Consider the following 16,311-nt stretch of genomic DNA (forward strand, 5'->3'; position numbering starts at 1 on the left):
TCTGAACGCCGTCTGCCTAACACAGTGGTGCTAGACATGCCAGGCCAAGTAAAGCCGCTTTAGAAGTAAACATATGACCGCCACCGTTTCTCATTTAGGCTGGCATGGGGTGTTATTTCACAAGTATTACTGTGTAGGAATGTGGCCGAAGTTACATTGCAACGAACAGCAGGGTTTATAATGCATGTAACCCTATTATCATCATGCCAGATCTAGACCACTACAATGTGTAGAAGCCAGGAAAATGCAGCACCCATCAACTCAGCAGCGAGGTTCTACTGCGCAAAGCTTTCACTGTTACCTTGAGAGCAAAATACTTAATTTTTTTCATTTACTTGATAGCCCACAATGTCAAACTGAACTCAGTTTGCTTTTTGCTTATATGTGCTGCTGAGGTGCATTGATATTTGTGTACTTCCTTTTCTTGTCAAAAAAGTATGCTCAGCCGAGGAGATGGAGAGCGTCGCGGACTGCTAGCTCCAGCTGCCTGGTGGGCAGGACACTGTGATAAGTTCTGCTAGGGATGATGGAAAGGTGATTGTGCATGTTCTTAAAGGGCAGCTGCATCACTTTTCAAAAAAATTGAGTTAGGAGCGCGAATCTACAGTTCAAGGACCCCTGAAACCGAATATAACAATAAAATTGGTCACAAATGACCCCAAACAACTTTAATATTGAAAAAATGTGCACCATCGCCGCAGGCCATTCTGAAAGCGCCTTTGTCACCTCTCATTGGTCAAGCGCGTCGTGACGTCAAAGAAGGGAGATCGGTCGGCGGCAGCGGCGGCCCACGCGAAAGCGTTGTACGCACGTGCTTGTCTGTGGATGTATCGGGCTAGACATGCAACGTTCAAGCTGTTCAAGGGAACTTGGCGTTGAGCCCTACTTGTTCGAACCATTGGCGGCGTCGGAACAAGGCGACACTAACAGCAATGACAACACGATGCGTGCGAACAGCGAGGAGACGGCGCCTACATTTTCTCGAATGGGAAATTCACAATGGTACGTACCCGTGCGCTGCATTGTTGCGTGCGCCTGTGACCAGCTTTCTAGCGAACAGATCTGCGTTGATCGTGCCCTACACTCCCGCCAGACTGTCACGTTAAAAGCTCTTGATGGATTGGTATAGAGTGTAAACAAACGGCGCACCCACACAAGCTGTCTCGTTTCGTCGCGTGAATTAGCGATTTGTATGTCAACAAGCGCAGCGAAAGTCATGCTGTCAGGTACCGTAAGCTCGAGTGTGTACAGTATACATTTCTAATGGCATGATTCAGCAAGCTGTTCGCGCGAGAGCGCGGTGCGACTCCCGATACCCTTGCACCGGGGCCCGGCAGCTACCAGCATTATCGGAAAGAAGCCAGACCGAAGTTCGTGGCTGCACGCGCGTAATCCCATTTATAATGTTCGATAAAATCGGTAAACGTCAGGGCAAGTATCGGCAATCATGCGCTGCCATGCCGTGTATTTTGCAAATTGTATTTAGCTGCGGAAAACATCGCGATTTTGACGACAGCCATCGTGTTGCTGCAATTGCAGCGCTGCCACTCGATCGGTGGCTTTATTAATGGATGTTAAAACTAGAGTAAAACTACGGCATTTCTTAATAAATTATCCTCCTGCATTGCTCACACTTCTAACTGTGCTTTGTTTACAGGTGCTTATGCATGCACTGTGTCCCAATGGACACCGAAGAAGAATGCGTGTGCTGCCAGGAGGTACGTGAAATAACTAGACGGCAGAAGTCCCCCCGGTGCATTGCAAGGACAAAAAGATTCAAAGACGCGTGCTTGAATACTACTGTCCTGCGTGTGGCAATTGCCCAGCAGGGCAATAAAGTAGCTGCAACAGCTGACATAGAGTCATTTAACAGGTAAGAAAGCCTTTTTTTCCAAGGCTGAATGCTGTAATGCTACTTTTTATGTCCACAGGCAAATGAGGTATGCCGCATACCGCCAATTTGTGTTCCTGACATGGAAAAGGATGGGAAAAGGCAGCAGACGGATTTTACCAAGCTGTGTCATCAGTAGCATCAGAAGACGGTACCCATCAAAAGATGGACACTACAGAGGCTTCAGGCACTTCTAAAATTGCAGGACAAGAAGACGTCTGCTGCACAGTAAAAATTTATTTCAAAAACTTTTTTTCCTACTGCTATGGTTGGATACAGGTAAAAAAACAAAGCTGCAAATGCTCCTTGGCCTTCCAGACAATAGTGCACAACAGTTGAAAGTGACGTCATGGCACCACGCCGACAACATTGGCTGAAGGGCCCCTTTTGAGGGATGTTTGCCACTTTGTTCCGGAGTTGTATCCCACAGAAGCGTTTCAGTACACACATAAATGGCACTTGAAATGCTTTTTTGTGCTGTGTGTTAGTTTTCGTTGCAGCTTGATGCCACCTGCCGAAAGCATACGAGCATGTGCATGTTAGGAAGAAATATGACACTTGTGACCAAAATGTAAAATTTATTCGCAATCCTACCTAGCAAAGGGGATCAAGAATAAAAGCCTGAAATAATCAACTGCCTGCAGACACCTGCACTCAACATATCACAATTGTCCCTGCTGCCAACCTAACTGAAAGTTCATAGTTTGCCATGTCTGTGGTACTACCATTTTAGAGCTTCGATGCCCAATGGCTCATGTGGGCAACTCCTTTTGCGAACCCTTGTGCTCAGCACTGTAACAAGCAAGGTTGCTTCACCAGGCTATCATTTAAAAAGAAAACATCATCATCATCAGCCTGAATATGTCCACTGCAGGGCAAAGGCCTCTCCCATGTCAGTCGAATAACCCTGTCTTATGCCAGTTGCGGCCACCCTATCTCCACAAGCTTCTTGACCTCATCCGCCCACATAACTCTCTGCCACCCCCTGCTACGCTTGCCTTGTCTTGGAATCCACTCCGTTATCCTTCAGGACCAGTGGTTATCCTGCCTTTGCATTACGTGCCCAGCCCAAGCTCATTTCTTCCTCTTTATTCCGACTTGGATGTCATCAACCCGCGTTTGTTCCCTCACCACTCCACCCGCTTCCGAAACATCTATCATTTTTCTTTCCGTAGCTCGCTGCGCTATCCTTAACTTAAGCTGAACCCTCTTTGTTAGCCTCCATGTTTCTGCCCCATAGGTGAGTACCAGTAAGATACAGCTGTTGTATACTTTTCTCTTGGGGGATACACGTAAATTTCCATCCATGATCTGAGAGAACCTGCCATATGCGCTCCACCCCATTCTTATTCTTCTAATTATTTTCCTCTCATGATCCGGATCTGCGGTCACTACCTGCCCTAGACAGACATATTTTCTTACTACTTCCAGCACCTCGCTACCATATGCGAACTGCTGTTCCCTTGCTAGACAGTCAGACATTACTTTGGTTTTCTGCATGTTAATTTTTAGCCCCACCGTTCTGCTCTGCCTGTCTAACTCATTGATCATGCTTTGCAGTTCATCTCCTGAGTGACTTAGCAAGGAGATGTCATCGGCGAATAGCAGATTACTTAGGTGTTCTCCATTAACTCTTATCCCCAACTGTTCCCATTTCAGGCCCCGGAATACCTCCTGTAAACAGGCAGTGAATATCATTGGCGAGATCATGTCTCCCTGCCAGACACCTTTCCTGATTGGAATATTTTTGCTGACTTTATGGAGGACTATGGTAGCTGCGCAATTGTTATAAATATCTTCCAATATTTTCACATGACACTCTTCTACACCTTGACTGTGCAATGACTGCTGAGGTTTCCACTGAGTCAAATGCTTTCTCGTAATCAATGAAGGCTATATATAGGGGTCGGTTATATTCTGCGCATTTCTCCATCACCTGACTGATAGTGTGAATATGGTCTACTGTCGAGTACCCTTTATGATAGCCTGCCTGATCATTTGGTTGATTGAAGTCTAAAGTTGTCCTGGCTGTATTAGTGATTACCTTAGTAAAAGAAAAAGTAGAAATAAAACACGGAAGCCAAATTATCGTGTCTACACTTTGTTTAAAGTAATGAGCTAAATCTCGTCTTCCTGTTCCTCGCAACCTCATCCTTTGACACCGTGGGATACTGGCTACTCAGTGGTGGTGGTGCCTCTGCACAGAGGACGCTCCTTGTGGATGATGTCTTCTTCACCTCAGCCATGACCATGTTCAGCAGTCTGTCGACGTATCCTGTGAAAGCATTTGAGATGGCACTGATACTTAGACCACAAAAAAAACACTAAGCATACCATGGGTGGGCTGCTCCTTCACAGGACAAGCTGTCGCTTTGCCTGCTGTGGCCTTTGGGAACCTCAGGCTCCACCTCTCTCTACCATCCTGAGTGACAGCCTGGCCTCTTCCACCATTTTCATTGTAGTGGAGTGCTGCTAGTTGGGTTCTGTAAGAGTCATGCATGGCCGATGCAATTACAAATGATGACTGTCATTTTGCACGAGCCACCGCAAACCGACAGACATCACAATGAGCACATTAAAATTATAAACACTTGAAATGCCCCAGAGAAATGCAGGAGAGTAGACAGGACAGTGCTGGCTAGTAACAGGCAGTTTAGTTTACAAACAGGGCAATACACACAATGCAAAGGACATTATATAGCAAAGTAATATTGTAAAACACGAGCGCAAATCGCGGACAAGTATTCATAAGACATCACATAGTGAGCAAGGTTGCATCATGTTAAATGCAGAGGCACATTTCCACCGCTAACCGCAGCAGCAAGAATGCGGGCAACACATTAGTTTAGGCGATGCTTCTGTTCTATTTGAGTATGGAGACCAGAGAATCTCAGAAATAGTGAAGGCCTCCTATACTGCTAAACACACAAGCAGATTATCTTGTAGATGTAGTGCTACAAAAACGAAGGACAGTGAAAAATAGACGACACGAACGCTGTGCTTCATTTCTGTTGTGCTACATCTGCAAGATGTATGTTAACCAACCAGCCCAACGTGCCGTACTGTTGTACAACAAGCAGATGCATTAACCAGATTTCCATGTCATCAGCAAACAAAGTGCTTTTTTTATCTTGGGCGATAACCTTTCTTGTTAGTGATTAGTACATTTTCACATGTATTTTTCTTTGTCAGGTTAGCCTGCCTATAGTGCATATGTTCCCATGTTCCTTTAAAGCATATATTCCCATAGTACATAACATGTGCCCGTTACTAGTCAGGACTGCCACATCCTGTTCTCTTGTACCCATCTGCTGCGTAGTAACTTTTAGAATGAAAGCATACCAACCTGCCCAGCTCTTGAATTTACTTTAAGTCGTATCTAAAGCAGGAAGGCATGTGCCACAAATTTGCAATGTTCAAGTTTATGTGCAGTCCTGGAAGTGTGTGTGTGTGTGTACCACATGAGAGAAAAATAAAACAGAAGCTGTGGTCTGCATCCACTCTGCATATATTGTTTGCCAATGAGCTCACTGAAACTGGCATGTGCCACCATGCAAAAATGCAACGGCGACCTGGTTGCCTGCTGGACTTTCCAGGTTTTAATCTCTGTGTGTTGACCGCAGACATGGGACAAGGATAGAAGGGATTTGTGATAGTCCATGTGGAAATAAAATCGTGGAAATTTGACTCTCCCCAGTGTGGGATAAAGAAAAGAACATGCTTTACCATGCCTTCATACCAAAGTATGAGTATTGACAGAATTTCGTGGCAAAGCGGAGCAGCAGCCCATGAAATGTTTCCAGCCCATACGTCTGGTGCCTTGTAGATAACTTCGGCATATCAGCCAGTAGAAGCTTGGAGGTTGCAATGGCCTTGAGTTTTATGAATGCCTTGGATTCTGAAAGGGCATCGAAGCATGTTAAGAAAAGAGAAGATACAAAAAACAGGCGTCACCTGGAAAAATAATCTGCTATTGCTGCCACCATAATACCCAAACAAGAACAGATAGTTGTGTTGTCAAACAACCAAAGCACAAAAGGCAAAGGCTACAGAAAGTTATGTCATGCGTTTTAGAAGCAAACTTGCCATTCCGTCTTTCTTTACACAGCTAATTTGTTCGATACAATTAGACTTGAAGAGCACAAACAGGGGAATGCCTGAATAGGATGGAAAATTTTGCAGCAAATGTAGCTTATTCTTCACACCATCTTTTTTTTTTCTGTGCTGAGCTGCTGGCTGAAATTTTTTCACTGACTTGTTCATATTGCGCCCAGGGGCACATACCGCATGAAAAGCATGAGCCATGCAAAAAAAAGTACACTTTCAATGCTCATTCACAAGGCACATCAAGTTTATTAAGCTAATATTGGTGAAAACACCGACAAAATTATTGCAGGAGGGCTCTTTTGCTTCACCTCTGCTAACTGCAAGATGCGCTAGATGACTACAAGAACAGCCTCTTGAACTGTATTCCTATTAGTATATTATTGCACATTGCGACAACAGCAAACATTGAGTGTACTGGGCACAACATAAGCACAGTGTTAAGAGCCACTGCTTATCGTGGCACGTCCAACTTTGTTGTTGCCTTTACGTTGTTGCTTCAGTCAAATTGCATTAGCATTAAAACTGCAGCTATGAGAGGGATTACTTATTATAAATGATTAATCATATGCACATGATGCAGTAATGAAAAATAAAAGAAGAAATTTTGGTATGGCACTGTCCTGGATGTACAGCAGCGCTTTTGAAATTGCAACATGGCAAGAACATTGCATTGTTAGTCATCTCCTTCCAGCAGTATGCGACGTACCTTCACTGAGCCATTGCCGAGGTTCAACTTCGTCATGCAGGCATACAGGGAAGAGGGCATTCTCGTGGACGTGTACGTTTCTAATGTGGTTTAAAACTGACGTCCACTTGGGCACAATCAGTTCTTTGCACCCGTTGCTTGACGCTGCTGCCCAATACAAGTGGTTTTCTATCGCTTTCACCCAAACCCCAAGTTCATGGCAATCACTCAGCTTTGTGGCAGCAGTTATCTTCTTTGCAACACCTGGAAGCAAATTTTACAATAAAAGTGAATGCACAGTCTACAAAATGTAAGGATGTACTTCAATCAAGAATTCGTTGCAGTACCTTTTGCCACATGCCACACATCAAACTCGTGGCTGATGTTTGCATTTTGCTTCCTCATAAAGGCTTTAATTTGTGAGTGCCGATCAGTAATAAGCACCTCAGTGCACAACCCATGGTCTTCCAGGAATTTGAGGCACCGCTTTAGCCCCTCCAACTCCATATGGCAGCTACCACCAACTTCATTCGACTGCAAGACAGATAGTACAAATTTATGCTGCACTACACCATGAAGCATGCACCCATTGAGTAACATGAAATATATACCGCTACTATACAACTAGCTTACGAAATATAAGCAGGTATTGCCAAGTCCTCAGACCATGCGGGAAGTTTAGGACAAACCTGGACAAGTTCGAAATGCAGAATTTTGTTCTTCTCCACGTCGAGCAGGGAGTACGTCCCAAATTTTGCGCTGTAAAAAGGCGAGTCAGCCCGCCCATCTCCAGCAAGCCTCAGTCCTCTACATGAGGCATCCTCAAATAACTGCTCTTGTTCTTTTTTCCAAACCTGTAATAAATTTTGCACAGCACTAAGCATCTGCAATGAATGCCTGAATGAAAGAACAACTTACGGCACCAATGGCAGGCCAGAGGTAATCATGCTGGATTCTAAAGAATGCTCGCTGCTTCACTATCTGGATGCCAATTGAAGCCAGCATTCGCAACGTAGCAGTGGGGTTGTTCCCAGAGAACAAAATGGCTGCTGACAGCTGGACATTCAGCACAGGCTGCTGCCTGATAACATCCTGGTTTTTCCAGGAGAATATGTGGCCTGCTGGACATTCTGCGCAGACTTCAAGCAGCGTCCCTGTACACTTCATTATGAAAGTGCACGGTGCCAGGCAGGTGAAGCAGATTTGAAAAAGCTGTTTCAGCCACTTCACCTCCACTAAAAACACGCTCCCTTCTGCAGGCTGAGTGGGCTCGTTTACAGTACTAGTGAGGTCGTCATGACTGGAACAAATGGAACAAATTTTCTGGTGAATAGCAGAACATAAACAGAAAATCCGGTACCAGCTCACTCATAAATTTCTCGTGCAGTGTAACAAAATATAGCAAATGCTGACATGGGGTGATGCAAACACAGTGCCAGATTAGCAGTAACATACTGCACACATACCTGAACTCAGTCAACGGACTGTAGTCTTCATCCTCATCAACTGCCAGCTCGCTGTCGCTTTTGCTGCAGCTGTCGTCACTGTGCACGCATGCCTCTGTACCCATGCCAACTTGCACAGCAGCATCCATCATGCAACTACCAACCTGGATACCTGAAACACGCATTTTTTTATGGCCTGTACTTTCATGGCAATTTTCAAACCTGTGCTGATGGTGCTGTGATGGTGCTGATAAACTTGGTTCATTTCGGATGAGCTACATAACACCCACAGCTGACTGATGCTTCTTTTCTGGTTAATCTTTACAATATCTCAATGAGATACTGTATCTGTGAGATATACTAATATACAATATTGGTGGGAATTAACAAATCTAGGTTATTATGCAATCACACTGCACCACAGGCTGCATCCAGTTTACCGCAAGAAATCGTGGGAGAGCAGTGGAGGGGAAAGTATAAAAATTTGTTTTGAAACTAAAGGAACTTACCGACAGATGTCATCTGAGGTCTTGCTTGCAGTGACTTCGACACCATACTTCTAGCCCATACTGTCTGCGAACCTTGGCACGCTGTCGATGGCTTCACTGCCACTTGAACGCACTTGTCTGCTATCTCAGCTGTTTCGATGTCTGGAGGTGGTAGGTCTGAGGGCGGCAAGCCTGCCGATGGCAACTCTGACTCTGGAAAGACCGCAGGCAGCAAGGCTGGAGGTGGCGAGGGTACATGTTCTAGCAAGCTTGATGTTGGTAAGTCCGGTGAAGACAACACTGGTGGTGGCAGGACTGGCGATAGAAAGGCTAGAGGAGACAAGTCTGCAGGTGCGAAGTGTGCAGGTGACGAGTCTAGAGGGAGTAAGTGTGGTGATGGCAAGACCGGTGTTAAAAAGGCAGGAGGCGGCAAGTCTGCAGGTACCAAGTGTACAGGTGGGGAGGCTAGAGGAGGCGAGCCTGGACGAATGGCAGCACCGCAGTCTGAACTTTCTAAAAGCTCTCCAAGAATCTGAAAATAAGAAAACGGGTTTTGTACAACACAACATAACGAACGTAATATTACAGAACAGACGCGAGTTTGCATCGCTGTGGATCTGCCTTTCTGTTTTTGCCGCGCGCATTTATGACCTAGCGTTATTATTCGCACCTACGTCTCTGGCAAGCGCAGTCACGATCGGAATCGCATATACGATATACACGCAGGTATGAAATTGTTGGCGTTTATGAACGCGAGTCAGAAAGGACTGCCTTTTTTCATTACGAAAGGACTGCCTTTTTTTCATTACGCGATTCAGCAGCGTGATGACGCTTTCCACATCGTATCAATTACCTAATCATGCGTCGCACATTGTAGCGTTTCGCCGCTGGCTAGGAGCACCTGTTGCTATCGGCAATGAACTTCCGTGCTGCGCTTGGGTCGTCATGAAATAACTTCGTTGTCCTAAAGTTCAGCAGCTCGCGCTTGATACATTTACTATCACCGAAACGAACAGTGCACTAGGCGACAGCGCACTTTCGTGATTAAGCTGGCAGCCATAGACGTGGGCAGACTTTAGAGCGCTCATGCGGTGCTCAGCGGAGCAAGGGAAGCGAAATTTTAAAGCTTGTAGAGGTTTTCATGGCAGATTCTTCTGCTCAAGCACTGCGGACCCCCAAAGCAGCAGATCCGCTAGACGTCACTTTATTTGTCCTGCAGCACACCGCTTCCTCGAGTCTGTACACCGCGCATGCTACCAACTGCACAAACAACCAAGACAATGTATTGAACCTCTTACCTCAAGTTTTCTTCTTTTTGCGAAAGCAGCTCTTGGCGGCGGTGAGGCGCATCTTTTGTGCGCGAAAACGGAAGGCACCACACCACTTTTCAGTCGCGCAGACCTGACTGGCATTCCAAAAGAACGCATCATCGACAAACTTTGGTGGTAGTCACTGTCGAGGAAATGGTCTGAACATAGCACAGAAAATTTCGTTGGCTTGAAGTCCTTCCTCTTCACCGCTGCGACCCACTGCCTTGATAGCTTGCTCTCCTTAGGGAATTTATGAAACGCGACATCGTCTCGGCCGCTAGTGTTCGTGCAGCCATACGCTGCGCAGAAGCCCGGCATGCTTGTTCTTTTCGCAAGAAACGCTATAAATGACACTAAAGAAGTTGTGCTAAGATTCGGGAGAAGAAAACAAGCGCCACACAAAGAAAAAAATTAGCGCTGCAACGTTCGGCAGCAAAGGGCACAGCCAGGCGTACCGCGGCTCCGACAGCGGAAGTCTGGTCGATCCCCACCTTGACGTCACTACCGTCTGTGATACTCCTGTCGTCTGCTACTGCCATCCCCCCTTTCGGCGCTGTGCACTGCGGTGAAGCCTGAACGGGGTCACGGCTTTAAATGACGATTACGGCACTGCTGCTAAAGCTAGCGCCAAAATATTTCGCATGCTTACCCTACAGGCTTCAAACATTCGACCCACTGAAGCTCGTCGAATTATAAAACCGGTGCAGTTTCCCTTTAAGTCATATAGTGTATCAAATACCATAGTAGAGTGAGTGAATGATTCTTAATTAAATTGGGGCTGGTACATAGTGAAATGGGTACAGTTTAGAGGATGATGCTAGCTTACAGTAGAAACTTATACTAGTCCCAGTAAGTGTGCCGAAAAAGGTATTGTGCAAAGCATAGATGTGTGGTTTCAGACAATATAATGTAAGGCACAGGTCAGCATTTATAATTTGTCATTTTTGTACTTCATTACCTGACGATGCCATAATTGGTCTGCAGTTATTCTTGTCCTGAGGAAATTCTTAGTACAAAAATAATTTTTGATCATGAGGAGGCTGCCTTGTTCTGTCAGGTATGCCTAGTTGTTGGTATGTGAAATTTATTCTTATTTCTGAAGTTTGTTTGAATTAGGGCAGAGAACATTATTTCAACTTTTGGCGGTATTTGACTCGGAATGAAGAGAAGCTAGAACTGTCAGAAGATTGTGCTATATATTTCATGTTGCGCGCAAGCAATTTTTTTTTCGAATTATAAGGCTAGAAATAGAAAATCTACTGATTTTGGACACTGCTCGCTGTAAAAGAGTGCATTCATGCCTACATGATTTTTGTTTTTCAGCTGTTTGTTTTAAGTTATGAAATATTTAAATCCCTTGATTAATTGCTGTTAATGTGTACAAATGTGAAATTCTCCACGTTTGCTGCAGGTCTATGCAGGCAGTGGGCTCTGGATGGAGCCTGGTGCCTGGCAGATGCTCCTGAGAGCACCAACAGACTCAATGTTCTGCCACGGTGCTACTCAGGTGTATTGGACACCTGATTAGCGGAAGAGCCGCAGCGTGACTGGCGTGCTTTCAAATAAGTGCCGGTCTCTTGGCAGAACAGAGGCGAAACCGGCACTTACACCGGAAAAAGTCTCTTCTCTGAAAGGTGCTAGTGTTTTTTTTTTCTTTGCTTTGAGTAGCACCTAGGCAATCAAACTTTGCTTCAGCCAAATACAGTCGCACTCACTTATCGAAACCGTGATAGTCATGGAGATCCTGTTCATTGTATCCGAGGTTTGTAACAACTGCAATGTCCTTATTGCAGCCAAAACTGCAAAGTCGGGCAAAAGTGACGTTTAGTTTTTGCAAGATGTGTTATGCCCATACGTTTCTTCATGCAGGCTCTATCACAGCACTTTCAGAGATCTCCACACTGTGTGGCTCTCGCTAAGATCCGTTCTGCCAGTAACCTGATTTATCTATTTGGTTGTGAAATTAGCTTTCTCAACGACTGGTGGCAAGTCATAGTGCGCGTTCTCCGATCTTGCTGTGACAAAGATAGTGCAACTGACATATCTGCACAGAATGTATAAATAGCATTACCCGTTGTTTCGAGTAATCTCTGTCTTTGGTTTTCATGCAAGCATCTCAATGCATCCAACAACACAGAGCAGACGCGGAGTGGGTAGGCCCATGTGTCGTCAGCAATCAGAGGTTGCCAGACAAGCAGTCAGTTCGCAAAGGAAACGAAAGTCGTTTTAAAGATATCTGTCGCACGGAATCAACTGAATGTTTTGGGTAATGTAATTTAATGTGTTGGGAATTAAATGCTACAGCAAGGGTATGCACGAAAGTAGGCTTCATGGCCCCTTAAATGGTGAACATTCGTTTCTGTATTCTTTACAATGAGAGTGGTAATTCTGAATCTCGCTTTTGCATTTATCACGTATCTAGTTGTGTTCAAATGTGGCCTATTTTGTGTTCTATTGTGCAGCTCTGTTTCATATCTACATGGGAGACATACCAAAGGAGCTTGCAGAGAAGAGACTGAAAGCCGTGCGCAAGCACTTCTCACAGAAGCTGGGGGACGTGCGCCGAAAAATTGGAGGTCATGATGTATAATTTTATTTCGCCACTTACCTACGCCGAAGCCGTCAGGCGTCCTCGCCCACAAACGTTCGTTTCGTACCAGCATCCACCGCAGTCGACACCATTTCGTCCTGCCTGGCCACCACCGCAACGTTTCCGTCCATGGCGGACACCGGACACCTTACCCATTTGTTATGCCTGCGGCATTCCTGGTCACGTGATGCGTCACTGCCGCCGCCAACTGTTGTCCCCGGCTGCCGATCCCGACCCTCGAGGTTACGCCTACGCCCCTCCCCAGCCTTTTCACCGCACTTCGCCTTCTGAGACCACTGCTTCCTCCGATCTCAGGCCGTCTATTCGCCGCCGTTCTCCATCTCCGCGTCGTCGCTCGGTTTCCCCGATGCGCCGTCGTCCCTCTTCCCCTTCGGAAAACTAGTGTCCGCAGTTCCGGAGGCAAGAACTGCTTGCTCGTCGCCAAGCTCAAGACCTCGACTTTCTCCGACAAATTTGATCGCGGTTTCTGTGGAGGGCACCGATGCTTTCGTGCTTGTTGACACCGGTGCTGCTGTATCTGTACTAAGTGAGGAATTGTGCCGCCAGTTACGAAAAGTGATGACTCCGCTATATGGTTTTATGCTTCGCGCCGCTAATTCGCAACTTATTGCGCCTTTGGGGGCATGTACAGCCCGAGTTACTATTCAGGACGTTCTGTATGTTGTTGAATTCATCGTCTTCCCATGGCCGTCTCGCGACGTCATCTTAGGCTGGGACTTTCTCTCCCAACATGACGTTGTCATCGACTGCACTCGTTCCGAAGTCGCCCTTCTTCCCTTCGGCGACAACTCTGTGAACGCTTCCACTAACTTGTGCTCCAAGCTGACTGTGGCTGATGACGTCATGATCCCGCCGTGCTCTGCTGTGCTCGCCTCTGTTCATTGCGACTCTGGATCCAACGGCCCTGTCATCTTCATCCCGTCCGACTCCTTCGCTTCTCGCCACTGTCTACCCCTGCCATTCGCCGTGCTTACCGTCTCAGCCGGCTGCAGCGCCTTGCCCCTGACGAATCCATTCCTGTGCCCCTCCACTCTTCTTCGCGGTGAATGCTTGGGATGTGTCCAGCCTTTCTCCTCCGTCGTCGCCTTCTGAGGACGACTCCTGCCGCCTGCAAGTGTCGTCACTTACTCCTCCCCCCCCCCCCCCCCCGGTCTCCTGATCGCGCTCCCGAGGCCGTCTTTGCGGGTTCAATCGACGCACATCTTTCGCCACCGGAGAAGACCCAGCTTGCGGCCCTGCTAGATAAGTTTCGGTCATCGTTTGACTTCTCTCACCACCGTTTTGGTCGCATTTCAGCTGTTACCCATCGGATCGACACTGGCGCCCATTCGCCGTTGCGCCAACGCCCATATCGCGTCTCGGCCACCGAACGCCAGGTTATCGACACCCAGGTGAATGATATGCTGCAGTGTGGCGTCATACAACCATCACACAGTCCCTGGGCTTCCCCCGTTGTCCTTTTCACCAAGAAAGACGGCTCTATCCACTTTTGCGTTGACTATCGGCGCCTCAACAAAATCACCCGAAAAGACGTATATCCGCTACCCCGCACCTCCACCAAGATGTAACGGCCTTTATTGACAGTTGTGAAGGCCGGTTAGAGCGGGCAAGGACAGGTCCGGTCCCGCAACAGTTCACGCTCTTGTCTCGCGCCGCGCGTCGGCCCTGCTGCTTCAGCTGCCGATCGTCATCTTCTCGTCTCGCGCCTCGCCTCGGTTCTGCTGCTCTGACTGCTGATCATCTTCCTCTTTACAGGTTTCTTTATTTTATAATAAAGCTTTCGTTTGCCCTAAATGTGGTTGTCAGTATATATATCGTAGGGCATTACAGACCCTTTTGGCCAGCTTAATTGGAAAATATTATTAGTAGCAGGCGCTGCCTTTTTGCAACAGCTTGCGATGCACTAATCGAAGAAGCTATGTTATCATGCGCAATGTGCAGCACACATTTCTGAGTGATGAAAAAACTTATCTATGGTGCGCCATTAGGACTGGCGTCCCTCATTAGGCCTAACACTATCCCGATACCTGCAAGCAGGATCTGTGCCAACAGGCCGACGCCAATAGAACCAACAGGTCTGACACCGACAAGTCCATCACCATCAGGCCCATCACCAACAGGGCCATCACCAACAAGCCCAAATTACGGGTTCCTTCAGCCTTCAGACCGATAGGCTGAAGGAATTTTTGACTGGGAGAGGCAGCACTTCACCGTAGACGTGAAAATTTCTTTAACCATGTATTAACAGGCAGAGTCAGTGGGTCTATCTGAATCTCTACGTATCATGGGCAACGAACTGTAGGTATCACCTCATACACATGATTCTGCATAACTGTTACGGCACTCGGCTGCTGACCCGAAAGACGCGGGTTCGATCCCGGCCGCGGTGGTCGAATTTCGATGAATGCGAAATTCTAGAGGCCTGTGTACTGTGAGATGCCAGTGCACGTTAAAGAACCCCAGGTGTTCGAAATTTCCGGAGCCCTTCACTACGGCGTCTCGATAGCCTGAGTTGCTTCGGGACGTTAAACCCCAATAAACCAAACCTGTTATAAAGTGTAGAGCCGTCAGTGGTTGCCGTATTATGGGTCAGGAAATGAAAGTATTATCTTATGCAGATGACCTCGCGTTTTTCTGCAGTGATATGCCATGCATTGATGATGTTATTTTTCTGACGGAGGAGGTTGGATGAGTGTAAGAAGATCGGATTAATTATTCTAAGAGTTATGGTCACGGTATCTTCTTTGGAATCTGTGGATCGACATCTGCTGCAGAGGCTGGTATGCATTGGACAAGAAGGCTACCATAATGTCTTGGCGTCCCTTTGAGTGCCTTTAAGTATTGAGCACATTACTGGAACCACAGCGCGGGTACTCTCCAGCACTGTTCTGACATTTTAAGGCAATAACCTTTAATGGCTCATGCTCGCGGTGTCCGTCCATGCCCTGGAACCGCGCCAACTGCGAGCTGTCCTCCGCACAGCGGCGCCCCCTCCTCCGTAATTTCCTTTCCTCAAATCCACATTCTTCATTACGGCTTCTCTTTCTGTTTCTTCTTTCAGTCCCACTTCCTTCCTTCCTTCCTTCCTTCCTTCCTTCCTTCCTTCCTTCCTTCCTTCCTTCCTTCCTTCCTCCCTTCCTTCCTTCCTTCCTTCCTTCCTTCTTTCCTTCCTTCCTCTACAAACGGATGACAGGTGTCCACCGAGATATACGACACAGTTACTGCGCAATTCCCTTTCCTCCAATACAATTTTATTTTCTTCACTACGGCCCCGCTTTGTGTTTCCTCTTTCACTCCCTCTTCCTCCCTTCCTGTACGGTGCGGTTCAGGTGTCTACCGCGACGCAACAAAATAAAATTGGCGTATTGGTTTTTGAGGAAAAGAAATGCCCCAGTATATGCCTCACATATCTCGGCGCAACAACACAACAGCGCGATTCAGGCGTCCACTGCCCCGGGGAGCCAGTTATGTCTCCTTTCTTTCCTTAACATGATCGGAGTGTAAAACGTCAGCAGCAATGCCAATGGACCCAATGAACGAGGAACGGACAACGGCGACGGCGACGCCGCGTAACGGGCGCCAAAGAGCTGCGCTTTCAAACACTACAATCAAACAAGCGACCGCAGTCGCCAAAGACAATAAACACCCCACATGCGGGAAGCCCGCCGCGCGCCAAGCGGTTCGGGCATGTGGCAGTGGGTTGACCACAAGGCTTTTGCCAAGCACACTTTAGAATTTCCAAACTGTCTGCGATAATTTTTGTAGCACATGGGC

General features: G+C 47.0%; 1 pseudogene; it reads right to left on the bottom strand.

Moving 5' to 3' along the window:
• Positions 1 to 3,996: 3,996 nt before the first annotated feature.
• Positions 3,997 to 8,683, bottom strand: LOC149361727 (uncharacterized; annotated as a pseudogene).
• Positions 8,684 to 16,311: the final 7,628 nt, after the last annotated feature.

The sequence above is a fragment of the Amblyomma mixtum genome, chromosome 2 (assembly GCF_055824585.1).
Source record: "Amblyomma mixtum isolate Tamu chromosome 2, ASM5582458v1, whole genome shotgun sequence".
Taxonomy (NCBI): Eukaryota; Metazoa; Arthropoda; class Arachnida; order Ixodida; family Ixodidae; genus Amblyomma; species Amblyomma mixtum.